The sequence below is a fragment of the Coturnix japonica genome, chromosome 11, assembly GCF_054131305.1.
Source record: "Coturnix japonica strain WE chromosome 11, WE-NBRP24, whole genome shotgun sequence".
Classification (NCBI taxonomy): Eukaryota; Metazoa; Chordata; class Aves; order Galliformes; family Phasianidae; genus Coturnix; species Coturnix japonica.
The window spans coordinates 27,538,766-27,555,905 of record NC_140673.1 but is presented as its reverse complement, the minus strand read 5'-3'; the positions used below and the strand labels follow the sequence as shown (position 1 = coordinate 27,555,905).

Here is a 17,140-nt window from a genome sequence, read left to right as displayed (position 1 = left end):
TGGAATATGGGCAGCGCTGCTGTTGTGACTCCTCAGCTGTGGTTTGATGTGTAGCTCCGAGCTGGATTTAAGGACATTTGCAGCACCAACAGGTGTTCTAGGAAACGAATCCTGAATGTGAAGCGTAACCAATACAGATCTGGTGTGTTACTGAGCATGGAAACCCACCGCAGGAAACTGATCATAAGGAGATAAGGCTGCAGGATCAGGACAGCCCAGGCGTGATGCAGGGAGTGACATGTGTTGGTGTTTGAACACCCCATGGCAGCCGGGTGTTGCACACCCACATGCTGCGGGTGCATGAGAAGACTGTGACAAAGAGATGCTATCAGCGGGCTCTGATTAAACTGACGTGAATTACGTGAAACTGCCGCTGTGTCGGAAGCTGTCACACTCAGCAGGGCTGGCAATGAATGATGGCTCTGTCAGGGCTGTTCTCCCAAAGCACAGCAGTGGGCTGGTTCTTCTCTCAGAAGAAAATATCAAGTAGGTGAGTGGCCGTGGGAAGGGGGATGGTTCTCTTGCTGACATTGATTCCATGGTCCTGTTTCCTGTGAGTTGAGAGTCTGAAACCACAACGAAGAAACACATTTCTTTTCAGTGCTGAGAAAGGTGTGTAAACACTGAAACACTGCAGTGTGTGTGTGTGTGTGTGTGTGGAGATGGGGCTGGGCTTTAGAGCTCAGACACACACGGATCTACACCAGCACTGATATACGGAGCTCCGAGGGTGCAGGCAGGCTCTGCTTGGGCTCCCTGCACACAGCAGGGGGTTCAAACCAGACAATCATTGCGGTCCTTTCCAACCATCCTATGGCTCTGTGATATTCTGTCGGGATTAGGGAAGATACACACAGACCTGGGATGGAGGTCGGGCTACTCTGAGGCCAAGCAACGACAAACGGGTTTGGTATTAGGAGGAAGGTGTTCTCCAGAGCACAGCGAGACACCGGCACAGGATGCCGGGGGAGTTGGGGTCCCAGAGCCGCGGGATGTGGCACTGAGCAGGGTGGGTTCAGACAGGGGTTGGGGGGCTCGGAGCGCTTCTCCGCTCTCACTGACCCCGAGGTTCAGTCACTAAACTCAGCCGGGACGTGGCCCCGCTGTTTCCCCGCGGGCAGCAAATGGCGGCGCGGTGCCGCATCCCCCGGTCCCGCTGTGGGGGCGGGATCAGCCCCGCTCCACCCCCGGGAGGGCCGGGCCCGGCGCATGCTCCGCGGGCGGCCCCCGAGCCGTGCCGGACCGCCGCCCTGCCCATAGCCAGCGCTGCGGGAGCCGCGAGCACCGACCCCGGGCCGCGCCGACCCCCGGCCCCGTGGGGCGAGAGGCTGAGGGGTACGGCCGGCCCAGCTGCCACGGGAGCGGTGAGTGGGGCGGGGGGGGGATCTGCGGGCCTCGGGCGGGCCTGGCGTGGGGAAGAGGGTGGCGGTGGGGGCGGCGAGAACCCTGCGGGGCTGCCGGGACATGGCGGCCGGTTCCCCTGGAGCCCTTCGGGGCCGCTGGGCTGAGAGCGGACGGCGGGGTGCGGGGAGCGGCCCGCGAGGGGGCGGCGGGCCCCGCTGAGCCGCACGGCCGCGATCCGGGGGCTCGGCCCCGCTGAACGAGCTGCGTTGGAGCGGGGGGGAAGGAGAGGAGAGAAGCGGGTGGGGGCAGCTCGGGTTGGGGCTGAGTCCGGCTGCACATCGCCGGGTGCTCCCGATCAAAAACGGGCCGCGCTGCGCCCAGCGGAGTTCCCCGCTGATAACGCCGCGTTGCGCTTCCGTGCGAGCTCAGGGCGGGCGATGCGGCCCAGCCTCGGGCTGTACCGGAGGTGGAGGCACCTCTTGGTCGGCTCACAAACCCCCGGGTGCTCCTTCCCGGTGTGTCTGTGTGCGTCCTGTGGAGCCGGGGGTTGTACAATAGCTGTGCGGAGCTCTTATACGGGACCACCGGGAATTAGGGGTCTGAAAGCCAAACCACCTCCGGGCCGAGTGCGGTGGAAGCAGAAGGACCGACCGCACGGCGCTGTGGGGTGAGGCCGGGCCGGCTGTGCTGGAACGAATCCTCATGTCCCTGCTGGAAATAAAGCAGGAGCTGCTGGGGGCTGGAGCGTGTTGTGTGCGGGAGAATGGGAGTCCTCCCAAATTGCATCAGTGCTTATATTTAACTCCAGTCGGCCCGGTTTGGCTCTTGTTGGGAGGCGATGCTCAGAGATGTGTGTGTGTGTGTGTGTGTGTGTGTGCTGGTGCTGCTTTGATCGCCAGAGCAGGAGATCGCTGCTGGGTTCTGTTTTGCCCATATATGAGGAGCAGGAGGCGTTTCCTTCTGCCACTTGTTTTTGAAACGTGCAGGAAGTCGCACCTCGATCTGGGTCTGTGCTCGGTGACACTGCGGGGCAGGACAGGTGCTTTGAAACGGAGTGGGCTGAGGGCAGGTTCTTTAACATGAGAGTGAGGTGCTGGAACAGCTGTGGGTGCCCCGTCCATCCCTGGAGGTGTTCAAGGCCAGGGCAGCCTGGTCTAGGATTAAATGTGGAGGTTGGCAGCCCTGCCTGCGGCACTGGGGGCTGGAGATGGTCCTTCCAACCTGGGCTGTTCAATGTGATTGTGTGAGTGCAGGATGCTCCGAGCAGCCAGCAGGTTGCAGCCGGCCCATGCTGGAGCGTCTGCAGTGCTAAAAGCGAGCGATCACAGGCAGATCTTATGCTTCTCTAAATCTATTTGTGGAGATTTTGTTCTGTTTGAACATCTCGCTTGTCTACGTGTCTGTGAGCTGTTTGCACCATAGCCCCGTGGAACAGAGCACATACTGTGCTCGTGCAGAGCAAAGCTGCAAGCGTTTGACCTTTGGGAATGGTTAGGTGAAAAACTGGTAGGAAATCAGAGTGAGTGGGTCTGAATTTGCTCTGGAATATAAACATGGAGCTGGAATGAATCTGTTGACTCCTGCAAGTCTCTGCTTTGTGAAAATCTTTTGAACTGGCCCTTTTTGAGAAGATTGTGTAAATTTACAACTGTTTGGGAACGTGCTCTTTCTGCGTGTCCATACTGACTCTACCTCACATCTGGAGGGACTGGAGGTAACCCAGGCCTATTGGCTGGTGGAGTGAGGGGTCAGTTTAGACTAACTCTTCTTTAGCGGTTCAGCCTTGCAGATAAACACCTGAATGCACAGAAGGCAGCTTCCCTTCTTGTGCAGGGGGGCAAAACCTTTGAGTGTTCCCCGGCTGCATCCTGCCATGACATGCGCTGCTGTAGACAGGAGGGTTTCACAAACTCTTCCTACCCTGTTCCTCCCCATCCTCCCTTGGCTTGCAGTGCAGCACGGCTTTCCCCTGCACAGACCCAGCCTTAGGTTTCCTGGCACCTGGAGGAAGAGCTTCATAACACAACATGAAGTTCAATTGAGTGATGTGTTGGGCATCGGTTGCACAAGGAAGAGCTGCGTGTTTACCTGAAGAGGAAGGTGTTGGAGTTGCTTTGAGAAGTTAAAACTTCTAGCGATGAAAGCAAACCCTTGAGGCTGGTATTTGGATCTGAAAAGGGTCGGTAACAGAACCCATAAAGCAGAGAATGTGAAAAGAAATGGGGGTGTGGACAGAAGGCTGCTTGGTTTTGGTTCCTGACTCATCTCGGGTACAGCAGGAGCTAAAAATGATCCAAAATGAAACATTTTGTTATAAAGTGGCAAGATGCAATTTGCTCTTTTGTAGCCTGTCCAGCAGTTTGTCGTTTCTTACCGATGGGGCATTGTTCCTGTAAATGCACTCAGAGTCTCTAAAGCACTTAAGATGCAATTGGATTTCAGGTATCGATAATGGCCAGCGCTTGCCAAACTGACAGAAAATGGCTTTTATTGCACAGCACACGATTCTGTCAGCCTGCCTTGTGCAAGGAAAGCTTTTCCAAGGGCCGATAATGCTCACTGGGGCAGGTTGGAGGAAACAAAAGATGCTGGCACCTCATCAAGGAGGAAAAATGTATCATTTTGGAGTGGCTGGCAGCTAAATTGTTGCATTAAGCTATTGCTGTGGTGTCAGTCAATGGCTCTAGGTATAGCATCCAGCGCTTTGTTTTTCTCACTCACCTGATCCTTTGGAAGCACTGAGACAGCATTGAAAAGTGCTCCTTACTCAGGGTGGCCTGGAGAGGTAATATTGCTTTTCCTTTTGCGATCCTTTTGGTATCGATAGCAAAACTAAGGTCTCTGCGTGTGTTACGTGGTGGTGATTATTAACGCTCACTGTTTTGAAATAGCCATCACATGTGGTTTTTTGGTTAGTTTTGGTGCTCTAGGCTTCTATGTTAAGCTGCCCTGTTGCCTAAAGGAGGATCTGCCGTTAAATTGAATCAGCTCAGTGTTTAGTACTATTATCTCTGGGTATTGCAGCATGTAAGATTTACCGTGTGTCAAGACTTGCATTATATGCATACATGCAAGGAGGAGATGGGAAGGCTCAGGGAGATGATAATAATGGGGTGGACAAGCATATAATGCAGCATTGCAGGGTTTTGGAGCCGTGGGTGGGTTCCCAGTCCCTTGTTTTAATTTCAGCTGTGCCCAAGGATGCAGGTTACACATTGCCCAAGGAGGCTGTGGATGCCCCATCCCTGCAGGCATCCAAGGCCAGGCTGGATGTGGCTCTGGGCAGCCTGGGCTGCTGGTTGGTGACCCTGCACACAGCAGGGGGTTGAAATTAGATGAGCACTGTGGGCCTTTGCAACACAGGCCATTCTATGGTTCTATGCTGGTTCTAACTTTGGCTAAGCAGATTGTTTGTTTCTACAATGCATTTCTGCCCCAGACTTGCATGGATGTGCTGAATTCCTTCTTCTTATATTAAGGTAATACTGACTCCTGTCAAAATTCCTGCCCAACATTAATTGCTGCCTCTGGATTATGTCCCAAGTGGTGCGGCAAGCACAGCTCCTTGCAGATCAAAGTACTGAACATCTTCCAGCTGTAAATAAAGGAGGAGTGGTACAGAGGTTTGTCATTTCCTCCTGTGCAATGACCTGCTGCTTTCTTATAAGCCGTGATTCTGGAGGCTGCTGCTCCAGCAGAGAGGCCTGTGCCTCAGGCAGTGCATAGCACTGCTCTTCTGCTGCACCTGAGATGGAGAGGGCAGCTCTGCCCAGCTCTGGGACTGCTGTGCGTACACAGGTGCTTGCAGGCAGAGACAGAGAGCTTGAAACCTGCTGGCTTTTGTAGTTCCAGACCTCCTGCATCGTGATTTCTGTACAGACTTGGATCACTGTTAATGCAGCTCTTGGTCTGGGATTCAGCAGCTCACTCTGAAATATTAAAAAATGCTCCTGTCCCCCTAAGTGAGCCTTTTAGTGCCTTAATTAAGGAGGATGGAGCAGAGCAAGATACTGCATCTGCAGCTTGGGGAGGGAGGGAGCAGGGGGAGCACTGTGAGAAATGTGTTTGTGTGTTGATTCAGTTCTTCAGGAAATGAATTTGGCAGGCCCAACTTTTATACCCGTTTTGAGACAGAAGGAGCACAAAGCAATAAATTAAACAAAACAAACCTTCCAGGCCTTGGCACTTGTGCAGTCTAAGCAGCTTCCTGTTGCTTGCCATCCGCAGATACCCGTCCGTTCACTGCTCTGGGTTTTACCAGCATTTTAATGCTTTCAAAGCAAGTTTTTGGCTTTTGCTGGTGCTCTGTTACTTTGTGGGGCATGAATTATTTAAGAGAAAGGAGAAAAAGAGATACAAAAGGTACCAACAAGTTCAAGTGTCGCATTAGACTCACGCTTTTATAATGAAACCTGCTGGTTCGAGTGATGGATCTTCTCTTGTTGGCTTTAATTTTGTCCTTATTGGCCCAAGAATGTCAGTGTCTGTCCCATCAGAAGTCTGTGGTCTCCTGTGTGGAAGGGAAGTCTCAGTTCTGAGACTTGATCAAGCATATTTACAAGCTGCCATTTGCAGTTTACAGCTCACAGCGCTGTTTTCTTGTACACTCTTTTGTGTTTACTGCAGATGCACAAGGCATAACCTTTCACTTCCTGAGTGTTTCTGTATTTCACTTTTCCTCAGAGCTTGGCAAAACAGGTACTTAATAATGTTGAAATTGCCCGAGCCCATGTATTCAGAGAGTTTAAAAGTTCAAAAGAAACCAGCTGGGTAAGTTGGTGAGTCTGACCTGTGTGCACCTGCTCCTCCTGTTCCTTTACATCTCCCTGCCTGGAGCTCTCTGCCCCATGGGGGCATCTCTTCCTCCAAAAAGATCCATCTAAAATCGATGCCTTTCTTCCCTCTGATAGTGTTTGTAGTAGGGCAGTCCTAAGTTCCCAGGCACACAGTGACTTCATCTTGCCATGGGAAATCTTGTTTTCTGCTCGTTGTGATGCCTTTTCAGTATGTGCACAAAGAGCATCAGGTGCCACGGCCACCTCGCTCTGAATCCCAGCTTAGCTAATTGGCTGCTTTGCTCCTGCTGTGTTTTATCCTAGATTTGAGATCTACATTTAGCTGTGTTGGCTGATGGTGCTGTCCTGTGGTTTGAATTGCCCCAGCTGGTGTTTTGCTGACTTAGAGCTGAGCAATGGGTGCTAATAGCACCCTGAGGGTGAACACCCCTCAGCACCTCATCCCCCCCTCTGGCTTTCCTAGTGGAAACTTCAAGTAGTTGTTCTTCTCCCATTAATCCAGGCTTTTTTTCCCCCTCAGAGTCTATGGCATTCTGTACATCAGGGACTTAAACTGAAGAGAGAGAAGGGTGCAGCTGATGGTTGTGTTGCAGTAATGGCTGCAGTTCCAGAACTCAACACGTTCTTCCTTTCACCACGTCCAAAGCTGGAGTGGTTGGAGTTGGTTTGCTCTTAGAGCTGCCTACAGGTGCTAGAGGCCACCACCTGAAATAGTCAAGCGCTCTCGTGCCTTGTAACTGTTTCTCTATTAGAAACACCTGTGGGGATATCTGGCTTGGGGATAGCTGACTTAAAAATGCTCATTTTTACAGTATAAGAACAGCAATCTTCTGCCAGATGACAGGGGAAAAAAGTCCTGGTGGGTTTTCAGTTCCTTCAACTTCCTGTATGTGTGACTGCAAAACAGGCAAGTTAAAGCTGTGTAAGTAAGGCTCTGGCAAGCAGAGGACTTGCTTCACTTTAGTAATAATAATAATAATGAAAAGCAACTTTAAAATCCCTGGATATTGAGTATATGTGAGCACTGCCTCAGACCCAAGACCCTGTCTGTTGCTTTGCTGTACAGATTCACTATTCTGCCTTTGTTGGTATTGACTGGAAGTTTTCCCTGCAGTAAAGGTGTCTCTGGGTCTCATTGCTCCACGTTCTTGCAAGTTTGCTGTAGAATTAAGAGAAAAATGAGGCAACGTTTTTCTTGGCTTGCTGTGTGTGTAGGAGGAGGGAAGCAGCGCTGTAGGGCTGCTGGTAAGACCTTGGTTTCACATTGCAGGTCACAGGGTCCTATCCTAATGCTCTCCTGTTGTGACTTGTCACCCCTCCAGCTGAGCAAGGTGCTCTGGATGGATGCCTGCTGCAGTGCAGACGGTTTCCCATCAGCTCCCTCCCCAGTTTTCTGCAGAGCTGTTTGAACTTGAATGCTTTGTGTCATGAAAATCCTGCTTTTGGGGCACCAGCATGCCCTGAAGTGGAAGCAGTTCAACTCTGTGTAGCCCTGTGTACATGCAGTAGTATCTGCTGGAGCTATCTTGCACCCATGTACACACAGTGCATCACTTAGCATGCAGGGAAGTGCACGGAACCACCCTGTTGCTCTGTATGCTAAATTAATTTTATATGACGAGGTCAAGACCTGCCAACCTGTAAATGTGTGATAGGACTGTTTTTATAGGGAAAGAACTCTGGGGCACGGATTAGCTTCCCCTCTGGAGGCAATGCCAGCATGGTTGCATGCCTGGAGATTGTTTCCTGCTTTCTTTGAACAAACGCCTTAGCACTTTTTCAACCCATTGTTTAATTAGCAATGAATTGCTATGCTTGCTTGTGTGCATACACCCTTCTAACTCCTGTTTGTGTTAGAATTTGAAGCAAATGCAGCACAAAGCAGATCGGTGTGTATCTGCAGAGCAATTACACACCACAGAGCTTGGCATGAGTTCTTGAAGTGGGCTCAGCCTTTAAAGCACAGCTGAGATGCAAACTGCACTTCTAACTGAGAATTCTGCTGAAGCTGGTGACGGCAGCATCTTCTCCAATGGCTTTGTCTAGAAGTAAGTCTTACCACACACTTCAGCTCACAGTTTTAAAGCACTTCCAGCAGTGCTGGTTCTGCATTGAAGGTCAAGGGAGCTCCAGTGTGGGCAGCTGCACTGCTGTAGCAGTTGAGGTTTGTGCAGTGATCAAGGTAGGAAAATGAAGCTCCAGAGGACCAGAGCATTGCCAGAGGTAGGAGGACTTTCTTCTCCTTAAGATAAAGCTTTGATACAAGCTTGTGTGATTTTTTTTATTTTTTTTTATTTTTTTGCTGCCTTAACTGCATTATGCTTTAAAAGAAAATCCTTTTTCATAGTGACTTACAGCTGAGGGTAGTTTAATAAGCACTGTTGGACCATCTGATTCTAATTTGTTAACGAGTGCACACCTGAGCCCTGCACAGCTCCGGGTTCTAGCAGGGCACTGCATGGAGCAGGTGCTCACAGACAGGCACAGCTGGCAGACACTAGCATTTGCTCTGCTGAAAGCCATGATAGCAGAGCTCATCAGCAGGTGGTAAAGAGACTGCATTGGGAATTTGACCTGAGAAGGCACATAATGTGGAGAAACTTGGTGTGGTGAGGGTCCTTTGGTAAGGAACGAGTCCAGAGGAGAGCCACTAAGATGATCAGAGAGATGGAGCAGCTCTCATGTGGAGAAAGGTTGAGGGAACTGGGATGGTTTAGCTTTGAGAAGAGAAGACTCATAGTGGCTTTCCAGTACTTGAAGGGGGTGTATGAACAGGATGGGGAATGGCTGTGAGGATGGACAGCGATAGGACAAGGGGGAATGGTTTTAAACTGTGACAGGGGAGGTTTAGGTTGGATCTTAGGTTGGAAGTTTTTCACCCAGATGGTGGTGACGCACTGGCACAGGTTGCCCAAGGAGGCTGTGGATGCCCCATCCCTGCAGGATTCAAGGCCAGGCTGGATGTGGCTCTGGGCAGCCTGGGCTGCTGGTTGCTGACCCTGCACACAGCAGGGGGTTGGAAAGAGATGAGCATTTCAACCCAGGCCGTTCTGTGAATATATGAAAGCATTCTGCAACCTGTTTTTGACTTTGCAATGCTGTTTTAGGGCTTTGTTTTGATTTCTTGCATCCCGAGTCCTACGTCAGGTTTTCATGTTTTACAGCTGAGGCGAACTGTGGTTCGGATTGAATTGGTTCCTGTTCATTTCCAGGAGCTGTGACCTGAAAAAATGAACTTGTATGTATTTTTTTCTTGTGTGAGTAATGTGCGGTAGGGAAGAGCTCACACCAATTAGTTTTGCAATGGTTCTGTGCTCTTTCCCTTTTCCAATAATGATTTTGTAGCTATGGTTTAGTTATAAGGCACAGGCCCTCAATGTTGGCAAAGAAAACCATAATTTGATTCTGATACATTTTTGCTAATGGCATTTGTGCCACCTTTATGCTTCAGAAAACAAGCTCTGCTTCCTTTGTGCACCAACCAGTTCTATTTTCATTTTGACATGTGAACAAAACCCAATTCCTTCCCAGAACAAAGCCTGCAGTTCTGCAGTTGGGTTTGTTGCTGGAGTTTCTTTTGATGCAGTCCTCAAAAGAATCAGTGCTAGTAGCGAGTAAGGAATGATTTTGTGCTGGAATATCTATTAAAAAAGCAATTACAGAATGGTTTGGAAGGGAAGGGAGGGACCTTTAGAGGCCATCTGGTCCCACTCTCCTGCAATGATCAGGTATTCCCACAGCTCCATCAGATGCTCGCAGCCTGGTCTGGGATGTGCTCATTCAGTTCCCATACCACACCTGCTTTTTCTCTTATTATAATAAATAGAAAAGAATCAACAAGAGCTAAAAATATTTTTTGTGGCTTCTGTAGTTCTCAAAGTTCCATCATTCGTAGCTGAAATGACAGGGTGGCTGTTCCAGAGGCTCTGATGGAGCATTTTTCTGGTGACCGGGTTAAGAATGCAGTAAAAGCAAGCAGAAAAAGCAGCCTAGATGAAACCCTGTGCCCTGATTTCAGTGACTTCTGGTCACAGCCCATTAGCTGTCAAAATTACTTGCAAAAAAACAATAAAGAAAGGCAGTGATCTGGTATTTGATGCAATAAATGAGGTCTTCTGTTCTCGTTGTAGGAAACAAAGAAGTGTGGAGCTGCTCCTTCTGGGTGTGCTTTGGCCTTCCTTGTTATGGCTGGCAGTGAAGTAGGAGCAGGCAGGTTTCTATCTTGGCGGATGTTAGGAACTGAGTTCTTCTCACAGTAGTTCTGTGGAGAGAGCTCTTAGTCTTTTCCTTGCATTCAGGTGAATTTGTTCTTGAATGTCTTCTGCCAAAGGATGAAGCACTGGCACAGGTTGCCCAAGGAGGCTGTGGATGCCCCATCCCTGCAGGCATTCAAGGCCAGGCTGGATGTGGCTCTGCTCTGCTGGTTGGTGACCCCGCACATAGTAGGGGGTTGGAACCAGATGAGAACTGTGGGCCTTTTCAACCCAGGCTGTTCTGTAGTTCTATGATATGATTATGATCTTATTCTACAAGACTTTCATGTTTTCAGAAGAGATTAATACTGAGAGGCTAATTGTGCACTGAGTGCTGGGAAGGACAAAAGGACTGTTTGGAAGCGAATAGATGCTGAGGGTCGGTGACAAAAGGGAAAATTTGATGATCTCATGGCTGTGGATATCATATGCTTTAAAAAAGAAACAGCATTGCTAATGAGCCCTATTGACAAGCATTATCAAGACCCTCTTTTCTGCTGAAAGCTTTGGTTTGCATGGAGTAGAGCAATGTGAAGGTGGGGTGGGCGCTGCATGAGCACCCTCATCCCATGTGGGTGATGGTCCTGCTGGAGCCAAAACCATCAGGTACATCCCCAGAAACAATTGCCTGTGACTCCCCCCAGCACGTTGCTGTAAGATGGCTTTTGGAGTAAGAAGGAGAAGCTGTGGGAAGTACTGAAATCCCCTCTTCCCTCAGCACTTTCAGCTTTGGAGTCCTGTAAGGATGTGTTGGTATTCTGTAGGTTTATGAGGCTGGGTTTGCATGCGACTCCTGTGGTCCCCAGGACACTCAACCAGTGGTATCAGGAGCATCCAGCACAGTGTCCAGAGACAGAGGTGGTGTTTGTGTGTCTTCTCTGTCAGAGAAAACCTTTTGAAGCATAGAGCACTGGATGAGATTACAGATGGACAGCCCTTATGGCTGGTTGACTCTTAACTACATTCTGAATTTAGTCCAGCATCATGGCCCTTTTAAAGTCTTTATGCATTTCGAGTTGGCTTTACAGGGGGTGGCAGCCCATTGGCACAGTGGTTTGGGGTGAAGCTTCTGGTCTGTCTCACGTTCCAGATGATGTGGAACACCTGGTATGGGATGGCAGGTACTTGTAGAGTCTGAGCAAAGTAAGGCTGGGGATATTTAGAATAAACCAGCAGCATAATAGAATGTGTCAGCTTTGTTAATTACAATTGAATTTCTAAGCTGCTTTTGTGTGTGTTTCATCCCTGGAGGTGCCCAAGGCACCCGAGCTGCTGCCTGACCCAGTGGCTGGCAACCACAAAGCAGGAGGGTTGCTGTGAGATGATTTCAAAGTCCCTCCCAATGACACCCATCCATTCTGCAATTCTAAAGACAGAAAAAAAGGAAGTACTTTTATGGTTATAAGTGTTTACAGCTGACTCTCAGGTGGCCATCTTAGAGCGCTGAGTTTGGGTTTGGTGCCACGTGTTCTGTGACACCTCCTGGTTTGGTTCTTGGCTTCTACAGGAGTGCACTTGAGCAGCCTGTTCTGCACCCCTAAGCTTTTTTCCCTGAGCATTACTTTGTAGGAAGCATTAAGTGAAATGCCTTTCTCCAGAAGGGCAGCCCAGCAGTGTTTGCATGCTGTCTGCCTGCAGGCCTGGAGGGAAGCAGGCGATGCCCAGCTGCCTGCTAACAGTCCCTTTTCTCAATAGTCTTCAGTTCTGAAATTCAGGCTTTGTAATTGTGAAGCATAGAGTTGCACCACAGCATACAAAAACAGGGGAGAAGTGTGCTGGAAACCTCCTCAAACTTAACTCCTCTTCTTCAATCCCCTTCCCCAGCCTTCAGATGGGAAGATCTCCCTGTGATCCCTCCTGCTTTGGGGCTGTGTTCACTCTTCTGTGTATTGCTTTATCGTAGAACTATTTTATTATCATACAACTATAAAAAGGAGTAAGCACTGTGTGAATCCACTCTCTCTATTGAAAACTAGAGCCCTGACTTCACAGCACAGAGCTGATTTCAAGTGCTCCTCTTCCTCCCCTCCCTAAACTCAGGACGCTTTTTGTCTCGTGGTGTCCTAGATGCCAAATATATTGTTAGTTCTGGTATCAAGTAGAAAAGGGGAAATACGAAACCCCAGCTCTCGAGCTCAGTTCCTGTTTTTCTGACTCGACAGCTTGAGCTCAGAGTTTATCGCTGTGAGCCTCGGTTAGGTTTGGAAGCAGACAAATGCCGTTTGATAGCAAAGCTAATGGTCAGTGTGGGCATAATACTTGTCTGTCTTTACTTTCCTCTGAGCAAAGATGCCCCCAGACCAGGTCATTTAGACTTGTCCTGGTGGAGAAGAGCTGGAAGGAGTCATTTTTAAGATGGGCACGGTATGATAGAGAAGTCACTAGGAGGAATTAATGTACGTGGTAGCTGGCGAGTAGTGCAGATACAGCACTCCACAGCCTGTGTCTTCCCTAAAATAATTAAGGGTGTTTCTCCTACACGCCTTAGGGCTGTGATTCTCCTCGTGCATTTGCTTCTCCCCTGATGTTGTCCCCTCACAAAATGCTCAGCCTCAAGTGAAGCTTCTGGTTGGTTTGTCAGTGAGAAATAAGGATGTCATTAAAAAAACCCCAATGTCACTTCTGGAGGCTGCATACCAATGGACTTACTGTGCTTTGCTTAGCTGCCATTGACCCCTCTTTCTTCTTCCCCTTGTTGTTTTATTAGTGGTCTCTTAATACACCAAAATATATGTAACATATCACTATGTTACTGCAAATCAGGCTTTGGTATGTATGTTCTTTTAGCACATTGGTAGCTGTGGAGGAATGCTGATGTATCTAAGTGTCCAGATGACATATTGCCACCTACAGTGTGCATGCAGTGGATTGTAGTTGTGAATAGCTTGATTAGCCTTGATTGCACAGGTGCTGCTGAGCTCCTGGGATGGCTTTTCCCTTCTCCTCTGATGTTTTGATCGTAAATGTACAGTCAAAGCATAGAGGTTACGAACTTCACTAGATGGAAATTCCCCATCTCTGACCAGTACTTCCTGTAAGTAAAACAGAGATGTGCTTTAAAAGGGTTTTAACTGTTTGAGTTTGTTTCTTTGGTTGTGGTGATTTGAACAAAGCTTGCCACAGGTGCTGCATTCACACTGCATTCACATTCCCAATGTGAGGGCTTCTCTGCAGGTTGTGTTAGAGCAGCTCAGTAACTCAGCATGGCTGCAGCTGGAGAGGAAGGAGGGACTGGAAGGTATTTGCTAAACTGAGGTGCCTGGTAGTTGCCTGTAGAACTTTTGGGGGGTGATTTAATTATGAGAACTAAATAACTTTTCATCCTTCTTAGTGCTGTCTTTTAGTCCCTTATAGTATAATCCCATGGGTCATTTGTTTATCAGTGATCATTGAAGGTGGAATGAATTTGTACAGAATTCTGATGAAACCTAAACAGGGGGGAGTGTGGGGTGTGGGAACAACATCTCAGAGGTCCCAGGGCTGGCAGTGACATGTCCAGTCTGTGCACTGAGAGCAGCTCTGGGAAGGTAGGTATGGAGGAGGTGCTCAGGGTGAGTCATAGTGTTTGACTCACTGCTAACAGCGATTGCCCTGCTTAGTTATTTTTAATATTTGCTTACTCACATTTACTGTACTAAGCTTTTTTTTTACAGGAAAGTAGTTAAAAGCTGTTAGATATTCGAGCTGCTTTTTGTGGCAATGGCTTATTTTATTGATTTGGAGTGATGTCTTCAGTCCTGCCTCTTGTGAGATGTTTAGGTCTTGCCATCATCTCTGTACTCATTGTGCTTTCCGAAGTCCTGCAGCCCAGCATTCACAGCATCAGTCTGGCCCTGCAGGTGTAAATTGGTGCTGAGACCTGTCCTTGCAGCCAGTGGGCAGAGGCTCAGCTGCAGTACAAGGCAGGTGGTGGTGAGTTGTGTGCTGGTTCCTATGGATGCTTCTCCACCTCACTGGGTAGAGCTCTGTTGTAAGGGGTGTGACCTATTTTAAAAGTGTTTCTGGCTTTTAGCTGCAGTGAATGTCTAATTTATGGCTTTTCTGCAGGAGAACTCTGATGGCAGTTGACGTTATCCTTTGAGTGCTGCCTTTCCTGGGAAAGCAGCACGTTCACCTCGACAGCTTCTATTTCCAGTAAGGTGCAGCCCTGACTCACTTCTTGCCAGACATAAGTATTCTTTGTACAGATGTTGACAGCTGCATTTGCAGGAGGAAGAAGTAAGGGAGGTTGCTCGGGGTGCATGTGTGTGTCATGGAGTTCAGTGCTGGCTTCCTGTTTACTGCTGCTCAGTGAGGATTGGGGCTTCAGCCAACAAAGGGGCAAGAGCATGGCCCGTGGATTTGCTGCTGTACAGCTCTGCAGCTGCTGCTCCCCTGCCGTCCTCAGCTCCTGGTATGGCTGCAGGAATGGCTGCAGTGTAGGTGCTGTTTGCAGCAGTGCAACCCCTGTGCTGGCTGGCAGTCTCTCATTGTGCTGCTCACAATAGTTCCCAATGCAGGGCCAGGTTAACTGAGCTGTGTGTGTTGGCACTGGAGTTAAGGAGTGAGGTTTGGTCACAGGTTCTTGAGGCTGGAGGTTTTTTGGCAGAAGTGGATTAAGATGGGTTTGTTTGGGCTGTGAAAATGGAGATAACTTTTGGTTGCTGGCCTATAGGGATGCAAGGCTGACCTGTTGTGTGTGCTCTGCCTTGGGACTCCAAGAGGCAAAGCAGTGCCTGCTGCTTTGTTGGTGTCAAACCACTGCAGCAATGTAATGCTTCTAAAACCAAAGCTTCCAAAGAGGGAGGGAGGGCGGGCTGCAGCCAAGTGACATTTGCTCCTGTGCGTTTCTAAAGGGCTGAAACAAAGCTATGGTTGGAAAGTGAATAGTGAGGGTTGGCCATAAACTGTTATGAAATTGCTCCTGCTGATGGTAAGCTGCTGTAAATGTTTGTATTATGAAGGTACTCTTAGGAATGCTAGTAGACTCCTGAAAACGTACTATGACATGATGAATAGTACAACTTTTTTTGTATTTAACTTTCCACAGACCTTATCTCATTAGATTTCAAAGAGTTCCACTTGTTATTCAGAAGTATGAAGCATATGTGACTCAATTTCTTTTACAGCTTTTGTAAGTTGTGTGATACTCATAGTAGGATGGTTTCATTGCTAGTAGGGAGGCTACCAAGTTACCATGCAACAGCAATGCAAATGGGCCAAGCAGATGCTCCCTAAAGAGATAAATCAGTGACTCATAAGTAAGTGTGAGATGATTCAGCCCTACCAAAATTTGGGAGAAGTGTTAAACTGGATTGGTAAACCAGAAGATGTGGAAGACCTTCTAGGCAGGAAAATAATTAGGCTGCCAGATTGAGATTGTTGTGTGGGGTGGGATCCTGTCCTATAACTCCATATCAGGTGCTGGCCACAGTAGGGCCCATCTGAGCACAGATAAGTGTAATGGCAAGGCTTGGTCATGCTGTGACCAGACCATCAGTGAGATGGTTCTGAGATCTGCAGTGTGAGCTGTAACATCCATAACACAGACGGGGCTCAAACAGAGCTCAGCACTGTACACCAGAGCCAGTGACGTGTCTTACTACCTTTGAACCGCTGTTGACACAACTCTGAGGTCAACAAGTAAAACTTACCCCATTTATCTGGCTAGTTAAAAATAGCCCGTGTATTTGTTCAAGAGATTGAATGATCAGAATGCAAATACTTTGTTTGCTTGACAGGGCAATGCTGGGATATGGCTGGTAGTTGACAAAAGCTGTGCTCCAGCAAGTCTCTTGATTGTGACAAGCTCACCCTGCCAAGCCACAGTGCTCACAGTGCAGTTGGATGGTGGACGTTCATCAAGTTCTATGCTGAAAAAACTCATTGCAGCTTTCACTGTAATGAGCCCATGTCTCTGATAGCATCTTGAGGTACTGATCAGCCCAGGTGTGTGCAGGCAGGCTGGCTGCTGACATCAGCTGCTTTGATGATGGTGGGGGAGTGGACTTGATCTACAGGTTCCTTCCCAGCCGGTGTTCCTGCCTCACAAGCTGCTTGTGGCAAGGTCTGCTTCAGCTTAAACACTAATTTGTTGGTTGCTTTTGTTGTCCTGAGAGATTAAAACAGCCCTAGGTGAGCAGCAGGGTGTTCAACTACTTCAAACTGACACCAACTGTTAGATGAGCCTTTAATTGCAGCTGTTGGCAGCCTGGCCTTCATAACACCACAGCTATTCCATACTGGAGATATGGAGATATCAATATCAGAGAGCCACTGCGAGTTGGGCTCATCTTTTTGGTCACCTTATTACTTGGCAAAGCTCAAGTTTTAAAAGAGCTTCAGTTATTTTAACTGGCTTCTGCTCATTTACTTGTATTTGATTCTTTAGTAAGACATAATCTTATGTGTGCAAAATGTGTTTTTTTCCCCCCAGTTTTAACTCTTTGTTACAGTTTTGGATCTGAGAATAAGGACTGGAAATGAGATCTGTAGCTGTTTATCACCCTTACAGGTGATGCTTGGGGCTTATCTCCTCTTCTTAAAGGGAGCTACATTTCTTCGTAATGGTTGTTTTCTGCACTGTTTTCTGTCCTTCCTGTTTCCCCCATGCTTGCAGCTGCCCTGGCTGGCCCTTGTAATACCTTATTCAAAGGAGAGGTCCTTAATGCAGGGTTACAGCATGTAGCACTGTAGCCCTGCCAGGGATCTGGGGCTGAGCTGCTTTCTGTGCTCCCCAACAAGGTCAAGGGCTGAGAGCACAAACAA

General features: G+C 48.6%; 1 protein-coding gene across 8 annotated transcripts in view; it reads left to right on the top strand.

Moving 5' to 3' along the window:
- Positions 1–277: 277 nt before the first annotated feature.
- JAK1 (Janus kinase 1) overlaps positions 278–17,140 on the top strand; it is a 51,626-nt gene continuing 34,763 nt past the window's right edge. For 7 of the 8 annotated variants that reach the window (XM_015870745.3, XM_015870743.3, XM_085512378.1 and 4 more), the window contains exon 1: positions 1,230–1,364. The gene's annotated coding sequence lies outside the window, so the exon portion shown is untranslated. Of the gene's footprint in view, positions 491–1,229; positions 1,365–17,140 lie in introns of those variants that run through there. The other variant, XM_085512379.1, reaches the window with a different exon arrangement.